Here is a 20864-nt window from a genome sequence, read left to right on the forward strand (position 1 = left end):
GATCATTTTGCTGTCCATCCAAACATTCTGCTGAAAGATACATTCTGGAACAGCTGTCTGGATTGTCCTTTTATTTACGGTTGGTCTGATTTATTGTTTTAAAACTGTTACTGTAAGGGAAATTTCCCTTACTTAAATGCTCTGTTAAACATTCATTAAATAAATAACAATAATAAAATCTTAATTATGAGTCATGTTTCTATGGAGGGTTAGAATGCACACCAACTGAGCACATACCAGACACATTGGGGGTAATTCTAACCTAACTCGCCAGGCGGGAAACCCATGGGATCGTGTGGAACGCCTGCTTTGCACCCCGCCCGATATTACTCTCCACTGACTTTAACCGAGAGTAAAATCGGACCGGGTGTAAAAGCAGCTTCGCTCCTGATCCCCTCAGTTTCCCGACGGGTGAGTTAGTTTAAAATGACCCCCAATGATCCTAGTGTGGTGAATTGTAAAGAAGTAATGACATCCCCTGATGGTGATAATATTTGCCACGTCACAGCACAGCAACATACGGCCAGAGGTTTAGTTTGCGAGTGAACTATTGCAGTTCAATGCTACGTAGAAATTCGCCTTTAAAAATGCTTGTGAGAGTTGCAATGTGCAATGTGCTTTACTGTCAAGGCAGACCCCAGTATAAATTAGTATTCACAGTAGGTTTACACTGTCCTTGAAGATATTTAGTACAAACAGCGATCCAGTCGTGAGCTGATGAAGCATTCGCCATCTTCTCTTTGTAATAAAAGAATTTGTCCATCGACGTTTCAGTAAAGCAAATAAATTCAATAGACCTTTCAAGACATCAGAGGCAGAATTTTTTTTATTTGGAGAAGAAGAGTTCAGGAGAGTTTTCTGTGAATTTTATCTGGTAAATCAATTTATCAATGTTCAAACTTTTCCATAGAACAATAGAAGTCTTTGCTAGAACAATCCGAAACTAATCCCACCGCCCTGCTCTTTCCTCACAGCTGTATATCTCTCTCTGATTCAAATATTTATCCAATTAACCTTTATAAAATGTAGTAATCTCTGCCTTCGTCAATCCCTGTGGCAAAGCATTCCATGCTCCAATAACCTTCTGTGTTCACAAATTTCTCCTAACTTCTACCCTCATTCCCTTAGTGATAATTTTAAACTGACAACCTGCTGTCACCGACTCCCCACCAGAAGAAATGCTCTTTCCCCATCACTTTCTCAAAATGTTACAAACTTCTACTAAATCCTCCCTTAGTCTTCTCTGCTCCAGTGCTTCCCTGGACTATTATCTTTAATCTCTCCTCATAACCATTGTTTCTCATTCCTGGCATCATTCTGGTGAATCTACGCTGTACGTTCTCTATGGCTTTAATGTCTTTTCTATAATGGTGACCCAAACCAGCACACAGCACTCCAACTATGGTCTAACTAATATTTTCTACAAACACATCATTACTTCTTTACTTTATGCCTCTATTTATAAAACCAAAAATGCTGTTGTTTTTTTTTTACAGCTTTATCCACCTGCACTCTCACTTTCAGGAAATTATATATTTGCACCCCTGGTTCTCTTTGTTCATCCACATCTTTCAATGTTTTTCCATTGAGATTATTTGCCTCTCAGAATGTATTACCTCACACTGTTCCATGTTAGATTGCATCTTCCACCTGCCCGTATCCCCCAGTCCCTTCCCCCCGCCCCAGTCCGTCCTCCAGCTCCTAATCCCGTCCCTCTCCCCCACTCCTATCCCCAGTCCCTCCTGCCCGCCCCATCCCCCAATCCTTCCTGCCTGCCCCTATCTCCCAGTCCCTCCTCCGCTCCATCCCCCAGTCCCTCCCACCTGCCCCTATCCCCCAGTCGCTCCCTTCACCCCTATCCCCCAGTCCCTGTCCTGCTGCTCCTTCCCCCAGTTCCTCCCGCCCGCCCTATCCCCCACTCGTTCCCCCACCCCTATCCTCCAGGGCTTCTCCCCCACCCCTATCACCCAGTCCCTATCCCCCAGGCCCCTATCCCCCAGTCCCTTCCCTCGACCCCTATCCCCCAGTCCCTTCCCTCGACCCCTATCCCCCATTCCCTTCCCCCACCAACCCGCTCCTAACCACTGTCTTGTGTCTTGGTTGTGTTTTGCTGAAATTGTTGTGTAATATCTATTTGTAAAAGACACATTTCGGATGTCAAGATGTGCTTTCCTTATGGGCATAAAACTGCACCAGACACTTTATAACGAGTAGTGTCACTGTACACAGTTTCCATCACTTCCTGATCACGGAAAATGGAAAGGTGGTGCAACGAAAAGAAGAACTTTTAATAAACGCTGAGAACTAGCAGTTTCTAGCTGAGCGTGCTGGACAGTGTGCAACTTTGCTGCTGGTAAATGCCAGCTCACGTTTAAGGCGCAACATTGCTTCTGAATTGAATTCTCTTTCATAATCTGCTGCAATGTTCTGGCTACATGTAGCTTTTCTGCACAACTTTGCTCAGAATACATGTATTGAATTAAAATATCAGGATGGTGAAATACAGGTTAAAATTTTCATTACAACCCACCTGATTTCTTACTTGGGGATTTATACATGGCACAAGGAGATTTAGGAAAGCAGCAAAAGTGAAGTTATTTTAATAACAGATGTAAAATATATACATTCCTTCGCAAATTGATTTTGAACTTATCTGGATTAAACTATTATAAATATTGTTTTAGAACATAGTAGACAGCAGTCTAAGATTTCTACTTGTGCTATGCAGTAAATATTCCCGAACAAAGTGAAGTTAACAGGCTGCTCACATATGAGGAATCAATGGTCCTTTTCATCAAACGCTTTGTAATTAATGACACAAATGAGGTGAAACACTGGAAAAAAAAAACTTGGCGTGTTGAAAGAGATACAGTTGATAGGATTAACTGAGAAGGCGTACTCCTTCAAAGTACTATTTTTTTCTTCAGGAAGGAAATATTTCACTGGCTATTTTCATGACAAATGGCCGTAGAGAGCCCTTTAAAGTACATTTCAGGACATAGCAAGGAAGCCCTGAGGTCCTGACATTCAAATGACAAGGTGTAATCTTTAGCCGTCTAATGGTGGCATCTTATTATTGTGCGTTTTGCCCACGGGCTATTGTCGCTGCCTCAGCCAGGTCTAAGGAAGAAGTGGGGAAAGGTCACACTCCAGTAAAACACCTCAGTAATCAACTTAAAGAAAGCACATTACCTGCTTCCTTCATTAGTGAATGCCCCCGCAATACAAAAATATCTTCGGGCAAATGGATATACCTGACACAGCTTACAAACCCAAACAGATTTGTTCAAGAAGGAATTTGCCAAATCCACTATAATGTTTAGTAATCTGGGATTAAGTAGATTAGTGTTTATTAATACCCACCCAAATACTTGAAATGCTGACAATGTGGTCAACTAGTTGTGTACACAGGGGCCCCTGAATACAGATAATTTTTTCTGATAAGATTATGAGGGATGAGCCTTTCAGCAGAGTCTGGTATGTCTCTGTGAGTCTGATAATGCTTAGCTACAGGGTATAGAAGATTTGAATTAGTAAACTTTCACTGACCAGGCATCAGAAGTGTTTAAAAGCTACTCTGCCTTTATTTGCCCAAAGACAAAATGATTTTAAAAGCTGAGCTTCCTTTGTGCTGCAAAGCAAAGTAACAATCAGCCTCCAAAGCAGCGAAGTACCTTAATTTGTTCTTCAGTTTGCCGTCCCGTCGTCTGTAACGAGTGAAGGAGCCAGATTTTGTTGTCAAAATAACGGTGAGGGTCATGGCGCTCGCCGTTATTTATGGGTAAATGATACAGCAACATCAGGCGAAGAGCAGATGTGCGGTTAAACGGCGATATCCAAAAATATCCGAGATGCGCCGCTCCACCGAAAGCTTTGCGAAAACGGCATCTCGCTGCCCGCCTCACCGTTGAAATACATTGAACAGCGTGAAGTTGCTGTATTTGCGCGGTTGATACGGACTAAACTCGCCACAGAAAGTTAAGTTTTGTCATTTCAAGCGTAAGGACCCTTTAACGATGTGATATGTGTTAATTACTGCCAATCAACCTCTCCGGCACTGAAAATTAACTATTACAAGTGTGGAGTCTCATTCCTTCAGGTTTTAATTGTTGTTGGAAATTTTAAAAATGTCAACTTTTAAATTAAAAATGTTGTTTTTTTACTTTTCCTTTCTGTCTCTTTTTTCTCTTTTTCTTAATCCAATCTATCTTTCCATCTCTTTATTTCTCTTTCTGTACCTGATTTGACATTAAATTCACTTCCTCTAATTCACCCTCCTTCTCAGTCCTTGCGCTGTTAATTTCTCAATCTTTCAATCTGATTGGTTAAGGAGATACCCAGTCGCTTGTCCTGTTCACTCAGGTCCCGGATGCCCTGTTTCCCTCACTGCCCCGTTATCAGCTCACACTTTCAGCAACCTAGTGGGCAAAAATGTTTTGATCTGAAGGGTGCCAGGGGCAAGTCTAACTAACGGCAGATGCCATTAGATGCCCTGCTACAGCAAAACCTGGCCCAATATTTTAGCTGAATTCTGCCATTCCAGGGATATTAAAATACCTCTTTCAGGAAGGTACATTCAGGATGAGCAGCAGTTACGGGCACTGATTATGCTGCTGTTGCTTTATTGTCTTTCGTGAATGTTAATTGCGGTCCTGCAATTTGTTTAGGCGGAATTGATGAATTATTCAAACCACCTTCTTGCTCACACTGGCTTGTTCTTCGCTTGTGGGACTGAGCATTTAATTGAGAGCACAAGACTGCTTCAAGAAAGTGACCATGACGATATATTCCACCTATACAACATTTGCATTAAAAAGGTTATGTTTCATATTTGTAAATTATCTCAATTATTTTCTACCAATTTATGCAGCAGAGACTTTGAACTGGAATTACAAGCGAATCACTACAAAAACGGTGTTTGTATTAAGACTGGTGGCACTGACGATATTTGGCAGCATGCAAACAAAGAGAACAGGTCCAAAAATCCATTCGGTCGACATGTGCAGTGTGAGTGCTGGGAAGGCGCTGGGCTGTGACCTCTGGCACTGACCCCACCAACGCCCATGGGGGTCAGGAAGAGATCACTTAACTTGAATGAAGCGCCATGAGGGCGCATCTCAGGCTCCCACCTGGGCCTCACCCTACCCCGGAAACATCGTGTCTTTGCCCCCAGTCGGTCCCAAGGCTAAGAGACCGTGAAAGATGTTTTCTTGATCCAGGCGATAATCTAGGCCATGATCCAGGCCTGGCCGCCCCCCTCGTCACATCTTCCATCTAGTGGGCCGGTACACCTGCTTTCATTTGTTGTATTGTGTTCAATTCTGGGCACCACATTTTAGGAAGGATTTCAAGGCCTTGGAGAGAGTGCAGAGGAGATTTACTAGAATGGTACCAGGGATGAGGGACTTCAGCTACGTGGAGAGACTGGAGAAGCTGGGGTTGTTCTTCTTAGAGCAGAGAAGGTTAAGGGGAGATTTGATAGAGGTGTTCAAAATCATGAAGGGTTTAGATGGAGTAAATAAGGGTAAACTGTTTCCAGTGGTAGGAGGGTCGGTAACCAGAGGACACAGATTTAAGGTAATTGGCAAAAGAACCAGAGGGGAGATGAGGAGAAATTCTTTTACGCAGCGAGTTGTTATGATCTGGAATGCACTGGTGGCAGAAGCAGCTCCAATAGTAACTTTCAAAAGGGAGTTGGATAAATACTTGAAGGGGAAAAATTTGCAGGGCTGTGGGGAAAGGGTAGGGGAATGGGACCAATTGGATAACTCTTTCAAAGAGCCAGCACAGGCACGATGGGCCGAATGGCCTCCTTTTGTGCTGTATCATTCTACGATTCTATATACTGGCCCATTGATCTCTGTCCCTGTTCCTTTTTTTGGGGCAGGAGGAGACCTCACTCACCGTCCATCTACCACAGGCCCCCCCCCAGAAAGGTCACGGGTTTTCAGCCACAGGTTATTTTTCCCGCGAGTCAAACAACCCATTCCCCCTGCCCCAAATTAGGCAAATACCCATTAATGTGCAATGTCAAGCTCATCAATGGAAATCTAGAAATTGTCTAGAGGGGCACAGGTTTTGGAGGTTACGTAGCTATTCTCTGTTATTTCTGTTGTAAACAAATGCACTTACAAAAAGAGAGAGACTCCCAATGCTGTGTGTAAATATTTCACCCTGGCACTCAATTTGAAAATACATCTATAGTACAATATAAGTCTATTTAACTCCACATCTGGAAATCCAAATATAAGTAAAAACCATGACAAAACCTCAAACACCCTTGTGCGTCCCCTTCGTGCTCACGACACGTTTGCCTTACACTTCCTACTGCACATATGTGATGCATGCCCAGTGGCTGCAGCACAGGTAGTGGCAGGTTTAGGTGAGGCTGACCGTGAAAGAGATGCATGAGATTCTGGTGCACAAAACAGGTCATGTTACCGAATAGAACTGATTTTAATCCCCTGGCTCTTAGAATGATAGAATCACAGAAAAGTTACAGCACGGAAGGAGGCCATTCGGCCCATTGAGTCCGTGCCGGCTCTATGCAGGAGCAATCCATCTAGTCCCGCTCCTCCGCCCTATCCCCGTAGCCCTGAAAATTTTTTCCCTTCATGTACTTATCCAGTTCCCTTTTGAAGGCCACGATTGAATTTGCCTCCACCATCCCCTCGGGCAGTGCATTCCAGATCCTAACCACTAAGTTTTTCCTCATGTCGCCTTTGGTTCTTTTGGCAATCACCTTAAATCTATGTCCTCTGGTCCTTGACCCTTCCGCCAATGGGAACAGTTTCTCTCTATCTGCTCTGGCTAGACCCTTCATGATTTTGAACACCTCTATCAAATCTCCTCGCAGCCGTCTCTGTTCCAAGGAGAACAACCCCAGCTTCTCCAGTCTATCCACCTAACCAAAGTCCCTCATCCCTGGAATCATTCTAGTAAATCTCCTCTGCACCCTCTCTAAGGCATTCACATCCTTCCTAAAGTGCGGTGCCCAGAACTGGACACAATACTCCAGTTGTGGCCGAACCAGTGTTTTATAAAAAGGTTCATCATGACTTCCATACTTTTGTACTCGATGGGCCTGATGTTAGGAGGGAGGCGGGTTGGCAGCGGGAGGTTGACTGCGCCCAGTAAAATCGATGGGTTCCCCACGCGATCGTAAGTAAATTGAAACCACTTACCTTGGCTTCCAGATTTCGCGCTGGAAAGCTGCGCAGCGGGCGGACTGCGCATCCACGTCATAGGCTGTCAGCTGGAGGAGCCCTATTTAAAGGGGCAGTCCTCCACTGGCTGATGCTGCAGAAAATAGGCAAAACTACAGCATGGAGCAGCCCAGGGGGAAGGCTGCTCCCAGGTTTAATGATGCCTCACTCAAGGTCTTACTGGATGGGGTGACAATTGTAAACAATTTTACAACACCAAAGTTATAGTCCAGCAATTTTATTTTAAATTCACAAGCTTTCGGAGATTTCCTCCTTCCTCAAAACATTTGCCTGAGGAAGGAGGAAATCTCCGAAAGCTTGTGGGATTTAAAATAAAATTGCTGGACTATAACTTGGTGTTGTAAAATTGTTTACAATTGTCAACCCCAGTCCATCACCGGCATCTCCACATCATGGATGGGGTGAGGAGGAGGAGGGAGATCTTCCCCCCGGCGGGCAGGAGGAAGCGGCCTGCCTCTGGCACCGAGAAGGCCTGGCTCGAGGTGGCAGAGGAGGTCACCAGCACCACCAACATATCGCCCACCTGCACACAGTGCAGGAGGCGCTGCAATGACCTCAGTAGGTCAGCCGAAGTGAGTACACTTACTCATTCCCCTACACTCCGTCTGCCACATCACCGCCCCCACCCCACATCTCCTTCTGCACAGCCAACACTATTCTGTCACATCACTCCTCACACCCACTCAAACCTCATCCTCATCTTACCTGCACCTACTCACCTCGCCAGTACTCATCCCACCACTACCACTCAACCCAATCCTCATACAATCTCATGGCTCTGTCTCATACTCACCCTCTCATGCATCTCTTTCATGGTCAGCCTCACTCAACCTGCCACTACCTGTGCTGCAGCCACAGGGCATGCATCACGTATGTGCAGTAGGCAGCGTAAGGCAAACGTGTCGTGAGCATGAAGGGGACGCACAAGGGTGTTTGAGGTCTTGTCAAGGTTTTTACTTATATTTGATTTCTGATCAACTCACATTACATTTTATATTGTCACCACTACTGCTGCGTCTTGGCCATTCTCGACTGGCTTGTGCAATAATGCCCTTTCATGAGGTTCTCCATGAACACCCTTGATGCCACCCATTGGGTCACCCTACAGTGGGTGTATGTGTAGTTGCACAACTACTTTGTGCAGGTGCCTGTTGCGCAGCGCTGTGTTGTGTAGCTCCACGTGGCGGAGGTGGACGGCATGCCTGGCGAGGCTGATGATGTTGCTCGTCCTCCAGTGGAGTGATGAATGCAGCTATGGAACACCCCCCCACCAATCCTGACAGTGTGAGTGTGAGGGGGTCCGCAAAGTAGGTAAATGTGTTTGGACAGCAGAGTTTAGGGTCTGATGTAATAATTTTGAGTGTGGAGACAACGGTGTGGCAGGCAAAACTTTGTCTGAGGTGACAGAGTGCCCTCCTGCAATGAATGAGGTATTCCCCCCAACTGTCAAGGAATCCTCTGCATCTCCCAATGGCTGCTGACTGAAACACGTCTGCAACAACAGGGAGCGTTTCCCACAGCATGGGAAACACGCTGAGGAGAGTCCAAAATCACATCCCTGCTAAAATCTCTTCCCAATGAGGTCGGTCAATGACCTCAAGTACCTCCCTAACTATCTAAATTGTCATCCCGCCGGCTTTAATTGCCGGTGGGAGTCCCGCATGCGGGGGCTGCGTGCGCACTGATTCGCGTCATTGGGGAACCCGGAAGTGGAGGGGTTGGAGCCGGGCTCCAGACCCGCTCCGGGATTCCCCAATTTTAGGAACCCGCCACGAATGCACCCACTTGACCTCATGCCTCTATTTACAAAGCCCAGGATCCCGTATGCTTTTTTAACCACTTTCTCAACCTGCCCTGCCAACTTCAACGATTTGTGCACATATACCCCCAGATCTCTCGGTTCCTGTACCCCTTTTAGAGTTGTGCCCTTTAGTTTATATTGCCTCTCCTCGTTCTTCCTACCAAAATGTATCATTTTGCATTTTTCTGCATTAAATTTCATCTGCCACATGTCCTCCCATTCCACCAGCCTGGCTATGTCCTCTTGAAGTCTATCACTATCCTCCTCACTGTTCACTACCCTTCCAAGTTTTGTGTCATCTGCAAATTTGGAAATTGTGCCCTGTACACCCAAGTCCAAGCCATTAATATATATCAAGAAAAGCAGTGGTCCCAGCACCGATCCCTCGGGAACACCACTGTACACCTCCCTCCAGTCCGAAAAACAACCATTCACCACTACTCTCTGTTTCCTGTCCCTTGGCCAATTCTGTATCCATGTTGCTACTGCCCCCTTTATTCCATGGGCCGCAATCTTGATGATGATCCTACTGTGCGGCACTTTATCAAACGCCTTTGAAAGTTCATATACACCACATAAATTGCATTGCCCTCATCTACCCTTTCTGTTACCTCATCAAAAAACTCTTATCAGGTTAGTTAAACATGATTTGTCTTTAACAAATTCATGCTGGCTTTCCCTAATCAATCCACACTCGTCCAAGTGACTGTTAACTGTGTCCCGGATTATCGTTTCTAAAGGTTTCCCCACCACTGAGCTTAAACTGACTGGCCTATAGTTGCCGGGTTTATCCTTAAACCCTTTTTTGAACAAGGGTGTAACATTTTGCAATTCTCCAGTCCTCTGGCACCACCCCCATCATTATTGCAAAGGGTATCCTTGATCTTCTACCAGCAAAACCTTACAATCTTCTTTGTGACTCAAATAACGCAGCGACCCTTGATTACCTAAGGCTGAAGACATTTTGGCTTCTGCCGGGGTAATTTGTATTGACAAACAGGATTCTGTGCTCAAGGTCGCATACAAGCTGCAAGTTGAGTGAGTTTTACCTCTGATCATTCACGTGGGGATAGAAGCTGTAGCCAGATGCTCGCACAGTCACATATGTTCCGTCTACAATGCTCTGGACTCAAGGGATCCCTGCTGTGCAAGAGAAATTCACAGCATAGTCATGCTGATTGTCTACGGGGAACGGAGATCATTTGGCTGTAGCTCAGTCACTTGGTGTGTGCATCTGTGGGGTGGAGGGCTTGTAAGTGTGGGTGATGAGGAACCCTGATGCGTAGAAACTGAGAGCTGTGCTCACCTTCACTGCTGCTGACAGTCCCGTGCCTGCACTGGAGTCTGGCTGCAGGTCCCCTTCAATCATTCAGCACAGCTTTGTAACAGCATCACTGCTGAAGGGCAACTTCCCTTCACAGGAAGAGCAAAGAAATATGTGCGTAATGCGGGACCCCCTTACTGTACTGAGCAGAAAGTGGCCACAATCGGCCTGTGTAACGCAGGACTTTCTCATTATACTGAGTTGGAAAATGGCCACAACTGAGAGGAGGAGAGAAAGAGGTGCAGAGGTGGAGAGGTTTAGAAAGGGAATTCCAGAGCTTATGGGCCTAGGCAGCTGAAGGCACGGCCGCCAATGGTGGAGCGTTTAAAACCGGGGATGCTCAAGAGACCAGAATTAGAGGAGCGCAGAGATTTCGGAGGGTTGTAGGGCTGGAGGAGGTTACAGAGATAGGGAGGGGCGAGGCCATGGAGAGATTTGAAAACAAGGATGAGAATTTTAAAATTGAAGCGTTCCCAGACCGGGAGCCAATGTAGGTCAGCGAGCGCAGGGGGTGATGGGAGAACGGGACTTGGTGCGAGTTAGGATACGGGGCAGCAGAGTTTTGGATGAGCTCAAGTTTACGGAGGGTGGAAGATGGGAGGCCGGCCAGGAGAGCATTGGAATAGTCAAGTCTAGAGGTAACAAAGGCATGGATGAGGGTTTCAACAGCAGATGTGCTGAAGCAGGGGCAGAGGTGGACGATGTTATGGAGGTGGAAGTAGGCGGATTTGGTGATGGAGCAGATATGGGGTCAAAAGCTCATGTCAGGGTCAGATAGGACGCCATCATTAATATCAGTAAATAATTAATACAAACTGCCTGCATCTGGGCTGCTGATTGGTGCAAGTCTAGGTGATGATGATACATGCTGTGCTGAGTGTTCTGATTGGCTACTGAGTTCTCCAATGATCTGTGAATGAGAACATTATTAGCACCTAAGTACACTTCCCCGTATGGTAATGTGCTACCATTGCACGAGGTATGAATCACTTGTACACAATCAGTGTGTATATGATTAACACTGTACACAGCATAGAATATACGATTAACACGTGCAGACCCCCTCACCTTCCTGAAGACCAGCATCTACCAGAATGTCCATCTCCATAAACTGCACCATTTATCGTGCCTGTTCCATCAAAGGTTCTCCTGGGACAGTACAGCCTCTGTTGTAATCCTTGTTCTATTTAACTGGCTCTTAACGTTGGTGAAAGGGGAATTTAACCCTTAAGAATCATTTTTAAGCAGTGCATGTGTCTTTAAAAAAGAACCCGTGTAGATCTTTGCGTCTAGCATTGAAAGTGTGTTGTATTTACGTTCATTGGAGTTGTTCTTATTATGCAGTAAGTTAGCTCTTCCTCAATCTTTCCCTATCCCATCCTCTCTTTAGGGGTAGATCTCGACTTTGTGTTGACAGTGTAAAACGGGTGATAGCGAGTCGGCAGCCCGTTTTACATCGTTCCCCAATTTTTATTTCCATTGAACTCAAAATAACCCCCAGTGACTGTAAAAGGACTGCCACCACCTCTGGTGAATTATCTTCCCTCTTTCTCCATTGCAAACTACCGGGACTCAAACCATGAAAATGGGGGGGCCATTTAACAATTTCTGCTACTCAGAAGTGGGGGCTACCTTTAGTGATTTTAAATGGAGGTCCCAATATTAACGGGTAACTCTGAATGTTTTGGACGCCACTGATGTAAAAAGAGGACTGAATTCAGTCAAATGCGAAGCTGTACAAGTCTGAACACACCTGGTAATGTGTGAATGACAGAGCAGAAGAACAGTTTGAAATGCCGAGAGCCTCACAATCAAAGAGAGATGGCTGCATTTTTCTTTGAGTGAGTTTGTCGCAGAATTTGATGGGCTGTAACCTAACCCCCCTCCCCATCCAAATTTAATATGGAGGGACATCTGCCAGATTGCAAGGTTCAGTGACTGGAATAACATATCAAACAGTTGCTGCAGTTTCTGGTGGATGAATACATAATCTGTTTTAGTGCTTTTCAAATTAGACAGAATTATTTGAATCTAATGATCCTCATATGTAAACATCAGGTGTTATGGGATGATGAGCTGGCAAGACCAGGCTATCTAGGCCCTGAAGCTACATAGCATCTCAACCATTAATACTCCATAATGTACTCAATTAAAGATTGATGAAACACTTTTCCTTACATCAATCAATAGATGCAATTTTACATCTGTCACAACTATACAGTAACCTAGCAATGTAGCTACAGGCTCTCACCGTGATTCAAAAAAAATGGATTATGTCAAGGACAGTGCAAACCTTTGACTAATCCCGGCAGGCTCTTGTTCAGTTGCTGCATGTACTCAGCTTTGGATTTGACAGTCTTATCCTCAAAGTGGCTGCACCTGGGAAATGTTAAAAGAAACAGCAGCTTGATTTGATTGGGACCGGGGTCTGGGAAACGGGAGATCTGAGAAATAAGAATCTGCCCTCCGAATGCCACCTACAGACCAACGTCAGCACAACCAATCAACTAAAGCAGTGTCACTGTCGATACAATTGTTACCCACTGGAAGAATCGGTGTGTTAGTGTTAATGTCCTGCTGTCCGCTCTCCCAGAACCTCGAGTCGCAAATAATGAGCCCGTCGAACACGAGCTCTGTGCAACGGGTAATTTTCCTTTTATAATAATTATCAGGTAATTGAATGGGTGTTGGCACATCAAACTTGTTAAACTAGCCTCACCCCTTCACAAAATTATATTAGGCTCTTTAATCATAAATCCTGTTTATTCTGCACTTCTGTTTTTTCAATCTGGAATGGAAGGAACATGAAATTGAGCTCTGGACTTAGTGTGAACTCCAAGCAAGAGAGCAGAAATCTCCTGGAGTCAGACACAGTTCAGCAGGGTTACTCAAAAGTATGTAGGATTTTAGGGAGGGGCTACTGACTGATCTATTTTCCTTTCTGTTTCGCTGATTCTACAGCTGCTCAGAACACAACCTGGAGTTAAGTCATTTCTAAATGCAGACCCATAAACAGCTCAAATCCTTCTTTGAAAAAAGGGCTAAATTTTTCTTGGGCAGCAATGGCATCTCAGTGACATCGCCACACTGGTGTTTCAATGCCCAAATGTGCGGGTAAGTCTTCAGTTCTTAACCGGACAAAGGTGGAAACGAGCCAGGTGCAAGAGGCGACCTTGCTTATAGGGAAGAGGATAATAACAACAGGTGGTCCCTCCAAAAACTGAACTCCTGGAAAAGACCTAAAGCAGCTCAGAGTACAATGGCTAGGTCATGTCAAAGGAAACAATCGATCCAATGCGACTCTCACCATGCAACTGAATTCCTGGGACTCTGAAGTGAAACAAAGTTATAGAAATAACTGCACAGTAATTCTGTAAAATAGGCTTAATTTTGTTTGAAGGCAGTTTACCTGTGCTTGTTACATTAGATGTTACATTGGATAAAGGGACATTACTTGTTACATTAGATAAAGGGATATAGACAGGTTAAGTGAAGGGGCAAGAAGGTGGCAGATGGAATATAATGTGGGGAAATGTGAAGTTATTCACTTTGGTAGGAAGAATAGAAAAACAGAATATTTTTTAAATGGTGAGAAACTATTAAATGTTGATGTTCAGAGAGATTTGGGTGTCCTCCTACAAGAAACACAAAAAGTTAGCATGCAGGTACAGCAAGCACTTAGGAAGGCAAATGGCATGTTGGCCTTTATTGCACGGGGTTTGGAGTACAAGAATAAGGAAGCCTTACTAGAATTGTACAGGGCTTTGGTGAGACCACACCTGGAATACTGTGTACAGTTTTGGTCTCCTTACCTAAGGAAGGATATACTTGCCTTAGAAGCGATGCAATGAAGGTTCACTAGATTGATTCCTGGTGAATCAATCTAGTGGGATGAGAGGGTTGTCCTATGAGGAGAGATTGAGTAGAATGGGCCTATACTCTCTGGAGTTTAGAAGAATGAGGTGTGATCTCATTGAAACATATAAGATTCTGAGGTGGCTTGTCAGGGTAGATGCTGAGAGGTTGTTTCCCCTGGCAGGAGAGTCTAGAGCTAAGGGGTCGGCCATTTAAGACTGAGATGATGAGGAATTTCTTCACTCAGAGGGTTGTGAATCTTTGGAATTCTCTACCCCAGAGGGCTGTGGATGCTCAGTCGTTGAGCATATTCAAGGCAGAGATCGATAGATTTTTGGCCTCTCGGGGAATCAAAGGATATGGGGATCGGGCGGGAAAGTGGAGTTGAGGTCACAGATCAGCCATGATCTGATTGAATGGCGGAGCAGGCTCGAGGGGCCGTATGGCCGTCTGCTCCTATTTCTTATGTTCTTATGTTCACTACATTGGCTTTATAAACCAATGTTACACTTCATTTAGTTTTTCTCAGTGTGTGTTTGGAACCAAATGTCTGTACAAAGGCAAATAGTGTTTCCATATCAGGCGAGTAATGTAAAATATTTGTGGCCAATTCCCTCCCTTCCCCCGTCCCCACCACACCTCAGCTCTGGCAAAATCAGAGTTATGCAAGAACATACAACATTGATGGATAGGAAAAGACCAGCTGGTCCATCAAACCTCCCCATCAAGACCAGTTCCTCTCCCCTTTTGTTAGGCAACAAGATGAAATCAAGGTGTGTTGATAACACCAATAGATTGCGCCTACATCCCATGGTCTTTTTATTTTTACTTGTAAGAAGAACAAAAGTGCTTTTCCCAAACAAATGAATATAAGAGTTTTGGAGAGATGCCTTTGCAGCACTGCCACATGTCGAACACGCAAGAGAGAGAACTTGTAGAGGCAGACCCAACGTAAATACACATTTCAATGCTGCACACTGCATGCAGAGGAAAGCTAAACTTCTAAAATGAGACAAGTGCTTTCCCTTAAATGCAATGGTGAATCAATGTTTAAATGAAAAGAAAATGTGAATTTGGGTCATGCCTGCCAGTATATGCTTGCACCAGCACTTCAGGAAAGAATCCATCAATTAGGCCCCGGTTCACAAATGAGGTATCAAACCTGTTGCCACAAGCTATCAGCGATGCTCCTCAAAAAGTAAGGCTGCAGAGAATGTGAGGCACGTGCGAGTGAGATGAAAAGCACGTTGCTCCTACCACGTCCGAGTAACTGGTTAACCCGTAACCGTTCAACAGCAGCCAAACTGGAAAATGCACTTTCTAACTTTCTAACAAATTCATTTTTTGTAAGAAGTCCCGTCATTTTTTTGTCCCTTTTCCTGGTTTTCTGACGTCAACACAGCCTAGAGGACAGGGAATGACATTCTGCCAGCCCTCCATTATTGCTGCTCTGAGTATGTTGCTTGGTGCTATAAGACAACAGATCTTGGACCTCTCTCTCTCTCTCTATGCCCTGTGAGGAAAGGTCTATCCTGGGCTTAGCAGCCTCCTACCCTACACCAACTTGGCTAAGATAAAAAATCTGTTGGGTGAGGGGTCAAGCTTGTTTGCTAACCTCAAGCTTGTTTGCTACCCTCTCACGAGTCAATTAATTTTCTATTAAAATGCAATGACGTCCCAATTCTAATACAAAATTAACATTTTTCTTGTTCATGGAGGTGATAGAATCACAGTCCTGAGATCCTGAAGGTGTCTGATGTTCTAAATAGCCAGGACGTTAAAGATATCAACTTAGCCTCTAACTTTTCTTTGGAGTATGTTATCCTCTCTTCACTACTTTTAGTTTAAAAAAAGGTAGAATCTGAGTATAAAGCAGTATTCCCCCTTTATTATCAGGTGTAATTTTTGCACTCCCAACTGGAAGCCTTGACAGCCAGCAACGCATATTGGAGATTTGGATGGAATGAAGGAGTGGAATGATTAGACCGTAGTTATCAATCCCAATATAATAACAGGCTAAATGGGAGAATCTTTTTGCTCTCTGTGCGGGATATATTGTCAGCAGATTATGTAAATCAATAGGAGACAAAGGATGGCAACAACATGGATGGATCAGGGGAACAGTACGGGAAAAGGAGGCTTTGGAAATAGACTGAGCAACAGAAACAGTTTTTCCCTTTTATATACGTCTAGGGTTATTGACAAGTGAAAACTTCTTTCAAATTCCACAACAAACTCATTGTAAATATATTCAAAAAGAATGTGTTTATGATTTTGCTTTACGCAGTGACCTCAGGCTGGTTTGCAGGATTTATCTGTTTGGATACCTGTCAGCCATGTTAACGACCGTTTCTGATTCTCCTGAGACCTATTCAATGGCACTTTTGGCCAATAATGATATATCTTTGGACTGAATGTTATTGCTGGCAGTAACCAAGTATTAACCAATCCAGAGGTACATAGCGGAACAGAAGTAGGCCATTCAGCCCCTCGAGCCTGTTCCACCATTCAATTAGATCAAGGCATCCAGTGGCCTAGTAGACACGTGGGACAGATTTTCCTTTTTTGCACTTGGGTGTATATAATCGGCTGGACAGAGTGCATAATGGAAAAGTGGGAAGGAAGGATTGCACGCCTGTAATGGAAATTATCAAATATTCCGCCCATTCATTTAAACAGATTGAAAATTGGACGACTCCCTTCTGGTGCTCCTGCCCAATGTTCCACTTTGTGCGTTGCCCAGGCAATTACTCATGCCCAAACACAAAAGAAGAATATCATCTCCCGCAGGTTGGTATTCTAGGTCACCTTGGTGTGAACTGTAGCTCAAAATCATGAAGTAGACCGGTGGCATCGGGCTTTAGCACAGTCCCCAACCCTTAAATGGGGAGAAACCACTAAATGTTTAAGGAGAGGTGGTCCACCCAAACTGAATTTGAACAAAACAAACAAATCCATGCAGTAAAATCAGGGGAAATGGGCCAAAGTCTTCCATCTGGTGCTCAGTGGGTCACAGGAGGCACCACGGGGCAAATACTGTTCTTCACCCCCCTGGGTGGGTTCTACAATGGTGGGCGATCCGCTCAGCCAGATTTATGCCCAAGTGAAGATTTAACACGTTTGGCGTTGAAGGGTCAGTTGAGCACAAACTATACCTTGAAACACAAGGAAGAAGACCAGCCCTCACTGGGTTACTTCAAATGTCCCCCGACCCTTAATGTGGAATCTCAACTCGGGGAAAGTTGGCCCACTGGAAATAGATTTTTTTTTAACTAAACAATCAAAAGTAACTGCAATAAAAAAATTGAATCAAAAGAGTAAAGTGAGGGGGAAATTAAAACAAAAACTCCATGTGATGCCGGCCAGTCACAGAAAGCACTCAGTGAACAGGTAGACTATAACTCAAACCACGATGAAAGGGTCTTATTTTAGATCGGCTTGTTTAATTCCAGGGTCAAGTGAGCCCCGTCCAAACAGGATCCAGCCAAGCGTCTCCCGTAAGAGGCGACAGTACTAAAATTTCAGGGAGGGGTTGACCTGCCTAAACTGATTTTTAACAAAAGTAACTAAACTAAAATAAGTTAAATCATGATGAAGGGGTTCTAATTTAGACAGGCTGGCTTAAACGTGGGCCCAGATAAACTGAGACACAACACCAGTAAAGTTTCAGGGAGGATTGAGTTAAGGATAGGGTTAGGGGATAGCCCGTCCAAACTAATTTGTAAAAAAAAACATAAAATGGGTAAAATAACAAAATTAATTCAAAATGGTTAAATCAGAGGAAATCAAAATCCCTGGTCCTTACCTGCAAATCTCCACATCCAGCTTTAAGGTGTTACTGTTACCTTCCAAGTCTACACCTGAATCTATGCTAATGAACTAACTAGGAAATTGGGTTCAAGCAGCACATTTTTCTTCGATTCTGTCTAAAACTCACTACTAGCCATTCAGGTCTAAACTATGACAACAAAGGAAAATCCATGCTCTTATTTCCCACAGACAATTGGATATGTGGAATGGACTCCCAGCAAAAGTAACTCATTTTATATCGATCAAATTATCTCATGTGATAACAATGTTCAAGGAAACGTTTTTCAGTATTTCCTCAGGAGCTTAAATAAGGTCAGGCAAATTGCATAAGAATCGAATGGACTTCGTGGGTTGAATCAGCATTTCTTATTGTTTATTTTCTGTTACTCTTGAAAGGGGAAACAACAACAACTTGCATTTATATAGTGCCTTTAATGTAGTAAAATGTCCCAAGGTGCTTCACAGGAGCGATTATCAAATAAAATTTGACACCGAGCCACATAAGACGATATTAGGACAGGTGACCAAAAGCTTGGTCAAAGAAGCAGGTTTTAAGGAGTGTCTTAAAGGAGGAGAGAGAGGCGGAGAGGCTTAGGGAGGGAATTCCAGAGCTTAGGGCCCAGGCAGCTGAAGGCACGGCCGCCAATGAATATCAGGGATGCGCAAGAGGCCAAAATTGGAGGAGCGCAGAGATCTCGGAGGGTTGTAGGGCTGGAGGAGGTTACGGAGATAGGGAGGGGCGAGGCCATGGAGGGATTTGAAAACAAGGATGAAATCTTTTAAATCGAGGCATTGCTGGACTAGGAGCCAATGTAGGTCAGCGAGCACAGGGGTGATGGGTGAACAGGACTTGGTGCGAGTTAGAAAACGGGCAGCAGAGTTTTGGATGAGCTCAAGTTTATGGAGGGGGAAAATGGGAGGCCGGCCAGGAGAGCATTGGAATAGTCAAGTCTGGAGGTAACAAAGGCATGGATGAGGGTTTCAACACCTCCAGCAGCTCAGTTGGTAAGTGTATCGTCCAGTGTGGAACTAAGCCGTACAGGTCATGTATCCCAATCGATGAGTTGCACTGAGTTGGCTCATTTAAGTTGGAGTGGCAAAAGTGGTGGAACTAAACTGTTTATTTTAAAGGAGTTAATAGCTTTGTTAAAGTACCACACACAATAATTCAATACAGATGCATTAATCGGTGTGTGAAAGAAAGTACAGAGGTATCTTAACCCCTCAAAGTCCACTTTTTGTGGACATGATTGCAAATTATGCTGAAGTGCCTAATTTACAATGTTTTCAAATACATGTTTCATAGAAAAATATGGAACGCAATAGCACAGAAAGTGTAATCAGGTAAATTCAGCAATCTGGTACTCCCAGCTTTGAACTGTTCTCAATGTGATTGCTGAATTTACCCTAATGTCTCAAAAAGCATTGATATAAACTTTAGCTTGATATGTGAAAAAAAATGGATTGTAATTTGCTGAAAAAATAACGTCCTGTGAATGACGCACGCTGTTATTAATGTGCAACTCGGGCAGCAACTTGTGGAGAGGAAGATTTACCCCGTGAATTGCGAATCGCCACAAGTTTCCGGACGACTTGTGTCGCTCCGCCGTGAGCTTCGCGAAAACGGCATCTCGCCCTCAACCTCCCCGTGATTTTCACGAAGTTGCTGCATTTGCCCATTAATTGGCCATTAAACCCGTCGTAGAAAGTTAAGTCTGGTAATTAATAGCATAAATACCCTTTTAACGAGGTGATAAATGACTGCCAAACAGCTTCTCTGGCCCAGAAAGTGAACAATTATAAAAGTGTGGAATCTCATTCCTTCAGGTAGTGAATTGTTGGAAATTTTAAAAAATGTCAAATTTTAAATTTGACATTTTTTTCTTACTTTTCCTTTCTGTCTCTTTTTTTCTCTCTCTCCTAATCCAATCTTTCTTTCCCTCTCTTTATTTCTCTTCCTGTACCTGATTTGACATTGAATTCACCCTATTACCTTCTCAGTCTTTCCTCTGTTAATTTCTCAATCCTTTAATCTCGTTGATTGAGGAGATACCCTGTTTGTCCTGTCATTCACTAAGGACCCAGATGCCCTGTTTCCCTCCCTGCGCTGTTCCCAGCTCGCACTTCCAGCAAGTTACAGGACAAAACATTTTCAAGCTGAAGGGTGAGGGATAAAATCTAACTAACCTGGCAAGCCATGAGATACCCCACTCTAGCAAATTCTGGCCCAACAGCAGTCAGGCTGAGGCAGGTGACTTCTCAAGGGCAATTAGGGATGGGCAATAAATGTTGGCCTCGCCAGTGACGCCCACATCCCATGAACGAATAAAAAAAATATATAGTTTACGTTTCTACAATTTCCTTGCAAGAAAGAAAAGACTAGCAAAACTGTTGTATTTATCACATGATCCATATATAATTTCCACAGTCATATTATTAGAAACAGTGGGTGGATGGGCTGTTAACATCACCCAGGTTACTTACCGTTCCCAATTTTAATCTGTACTAGTGGGACGTCCCATTTTACGCCCCATGCTAGTGTCCAGCAAGGTCCCAACCCAGCGGCAGTGGAGCAATTTCAGCCCTTGTCTTTCTGCATGAACCCAAACATTTCTTTGCAACCCAGGGTCACGGGTTCATCTCCCAGAAATGTCTAAGAATCAAACTTATTATTGTTAATGATTTTTTTTTTAGTTAGTTCTCAGATAAGTCACCAAATAAATAAAGGTAAGTAGAAATACAGAAAGATAAATAAATGCAGAGAAGTGCGAGGAAAGCTTTGTAACACCTAGGGAAAACAATAAAGATCAGGATAAAGGAATTAAATAAAATGAATCAGCCGGGAAGA

The 20864-nt window shown here is 44.1% G+C and overlaps 1 long non-coding RNA gene across 1 annotated transcript in view; it reads right to left on the reverse strand.

Moving 5' to 3' along the window:
- LOC137324273 (uncharacterized) overlaps positions 1-20626 on the reverse strand; it is a 51079-nt gene extending 30453 nt beyond the window's left edge. The window contains exon 1 of the long non-coding RNA XR_010963579.1: positions 20501-20626. This is a non-coding gene — a long non-coding RNA (uncharacterized lncRNA). The remainder of the gene's footprint in view (positions 1-20500) is intronic.
- Between the last annotated feature and the right edge of the window lie 238 nt (positions 20627-20864).

Source organism: Heptranchias perlo, chromosome 8, assembly GCF_035084215.1.
Source record: "Heptranchias perlo isolate sHepPer1 chromosome 8, sHepPer1.hap1, whole genome shotgun sequence".
NCBI classification, from domain to species: Eukaryota; Metazoa; Chordata; class Chondrichthyes; order Hexanchiformes; family Hexanchidae; genus Heptranchias; species Heptranchias perlo.